Here is a 3,599-nt window from a genome sequence, read left to right as displayed (position 1 = left end):
ATCAACTTACCCATCAGGAAGAGCAGAATCAGACTCCACTGCATCTTTGCTGTCAGATGAATTATTTTCCTCCAGCAGTTTGTCTCTGTTGGATGAAGAACATTTAAACAGTGAAAAGCTGCAGCTCTCCCTCCACTGGACAGAGAAATAACATTAGTACAATTTTCACTAGTGATGTTAATAGAAGGGATAAACATCATTCATCTTTTTTGTTGAATCAGTATTAAATGTTGTGTTTCAGACACACATGTCTGAAGAGAAGCGATTTGAATATGTTTCATTAAAATATTCAAACCTGGAGGAATCCTTTTTTTGCCATAAAAACAGATTATGAAATACTATAGGGCAGTGGTTCCCAAAGTGTGTGGTGCGCCCCCTTGGGAGGGTGCAGTGCCATTGTAGGGGGGCGCAATGAATGAAAAATAAATAAATAAAAAAATAAATAAATAAATAAATAAATAAAAAACCTCTCAGGTAGCTGTTCATGTTTTAACCCCATGTTTCATAGACTTTTGTTGTATGTAGGCTATTTATGATAGCATAATTGAATATAATCACAAATAAAAAAGAAATATGTCTGAAATAACACTGACAGCAAAGAAAACTTCTACAGTATAGAACTGAGAAAAAGAAAATCAGTTACACAAAAGTGTTTCACTGTAAAGATGGTTTGTAGTTTGTTTTGTTGCAACCTAAAGTGTGAAATAAACTTCAGTGGAGTTTGAAAACAAAATATGAGTATAGGTTTATGTCTATAGGTTTTTTGGGGGGATTTTATTGTAATCCATAGGGGTCCCAGAAAATCTTTGGGAACCACTGCTAGGTGAAGATAAGATGATAAATAAATATATATATATACATTTTCACATAATAAGGATATCATTTTGGTATTCAATTAAAAATACATTTTAATGAAAAACAGTTTTATTCTTGGCTTGTTTCCTGATTGACTGGGGGAAGTGTACATTAGTAACATGTGAGGGTGGAGGCAGCAGTGGGGCTTTGAGTGGACAGGAGATTATGAAGGGTTATGACTAAACAGGAAGTGAACTTAGTGGAAAATGGTGGCAGAGGGAAGGAACACACCGACAGACGGACGATGATACAGCTTTTTTCAGATAAAATGTAAAATCTTTTATCTGAAGAAATTGTCCCTGAAGGGCACCTATCTAGATTTTATATTGTTTGAGATTAATAAGAGCTTTAATTAATACAATTGTCTGTAAAGATACAAGATGTACTAGAAAAGTTCAAATAAAACAAATTAGAAAATATTACATTTTATTCACTACAAAGTTAAAGTCCCAGTATCATGAAAAAGTTCTATCAAAAGTTTTAATAGACTTTTATCTATTAAAACCAGATAAAAGTCCATCAGACCTACTGACCTACAGCTCTGACCTCACACTTACATGCAGACGACAGTAGATTTGAGGCTGCATCGTTCTCTAATAAATGAGGTTTTAAATAACATCATTAACCAAATCGCAGGTTGTTTTAAAAGATAAAAATCTGTTATGTAAACAAAACATCAATATCCTCCCGATGAACCAACCTTCCTGTATGACCAGGATTCTAAGTTAATGTTTACCTGGAGTCATCTCTAACTCCTAAACCAGTTCACCATAACCATACTGACTGTTCTAGTTCAGAATTATTAACGATATTATAAAATAAGCTCTTACCTTTTCTGAATTTTGTTTCCTTTACTGCGTATCTGGACTGAAAGCCCAAAAATGACAGATTATGATCCAGCTTTGGTAAATCAACCTTTGTCAACTCAAAGGCAGTCTAGGTGTGTTTAGTCTAGTTTGAGAAAGGTTTATTTGACTTGTTGTTGGAGCAACTGGAAATATCAAACCTACGCAGATGCAAATATTGATATAAAATCCTCTTGTTCTCAACCAGGAAGTTATTTTTTCCCCAATGCAAAACTAGTAGATCAGGAACAGGCTAGAAAGTGAGTCAACAGTTATATTAATTTAAAATTGTACTTTTATCTCTTTTGGTGTACAGTGTGTCTCAAGAGTATTCACACCCCTTACACAGGTACAAGCAAACAGGATGACCTCAAAGGTCTGCCAGGCCCACAAACATTAAAGGCTCAGTTAAAAATAAAGATATGCTAGGCTGTAGACATTTAAAAACAAATAAAGTTTAAAATTAATTTCAAATGAACAGGAACCTCTAACATTCTTTCTTTCTAGGTCTAATTCATCTGTTTTCATCTACAGATGGAACCTAGACCAATGAATATGAATTACTGAATATGATTATTAGCTTAAACATTCTTATCAAATAAACTCTCACCTTTTCTGACTTTTGTCTTCTTTACTGTCTGTGGGTCAAACGTGATGAGACGTATGATCCTTCTTCTCTAAATCATCTGTTGTCAGCTGAGGCACTTTTAGTCTCGATGGAAAACTGGGTGTGTTTGATGTGTGTAATAGAAAATTTTGTTTTTAGCCTTATTTCATCTTTGATGCATTTTTACCATTTATTTACTGATTATATCTGCTGTATTTTTTTTATTTATTATTTTTTTTGTATTTCTGCAAGATGTGATTTTCCATTAAAGAAGTTTCCAGATAATATTTAGATGTTTTTGCAGCTGTGATAGTATAATAGACCTGAAGACATATTGGGAAAAACGCTTGATCTGGAAATAGTCTTGAAGGACTGACATGTGGAAAGTAGTTTGTACCCTTGTGTGACCCAGAACCCAGGAATAACTGACAAAGCAGAATTAGAAGTTTTTCCTGAAATCCTTATCCGTTCTCTTTCCTGCCATAAAATCATCCCCTCCAAGAGATGAAGGACAGATGATGAGGTGGAGGTCAGGATTGTCTCTGTGGTCCATCTGGCAACAGAGGTCAGACTTTGGGTGGCTCTTTTCTTTGCTGTGACTCTATAACAATGTGATGATGCTGCGTTCAGGGCTCTTCCGATTGCGCTCAGTGAGACGGGTCTTCGAACGCTTTCGCCTTCAATTATAGAAACTTTAAGATAAAAATTAAACTTTCTCTTACTATTGAAACAGATTCTCATTCTTTGATCAATTCAATTTCCATAAGGTGTTTTTAGAGCTGCTGGTAACAGGAAATGTAAAATGTACGCTGATGCAAATAATGGTAGCAGATCCCTGTTCCCAACCAGGAAGTTTTTTTTTATTTGCAATGCAAAACAAATAGATCAGGGGAAAGGATAGAAAGATATTCCATTTTTTATAATTTAACTTTCTATTTTTAAGCTTTATAGTGTACAGTGTGTTTCAAAATTATTAATCCCTGTCATGAAATGCAGTTGGTGAGATGATGAGGCAGACGCTGAGGACCCAGGTAGAGATGATGAAATGATGATTATAATGTTGATGAGACAGCAGAGTGAGAGAGGAAGGCTAAGGCTCAACAACTGGTAGCAAACTGGAATAACGAAGGACAACGCAGCGAGACAGCCTGACCAGACGAATACTCTGTAGACAAGGAACAAAGAACCCAGGTGGGTTTAAATACACAGGGAGTAATCACAGAACGAGACACACCTGGGAACAATCCAGGGGAAGACAGGACAGCATGAAGACACACTAATTTAGAGAACCT

Source organism: Poecilia latipinna, unplaced genomic scaffold (assembly GCF_001443285.1).
Source record: "Poecilia latipinna isolate Pla-1442-1.1 unplaced genomic scaffold, P_latipinna-1.0 Scaffold2080, whole genome shotgun sequence".
Lineage (NCBI taxonomy): Eukaryota > Metazoa > Chordata > Actinopteri > Cyprinodontiformes > Poeciliidae > Poecilia > Poecilia latipinna.
The sequence above is the reverse complement of the archived record's forward strand: the minus strand, read 5'-3'. Positions refer to the sequence as shown.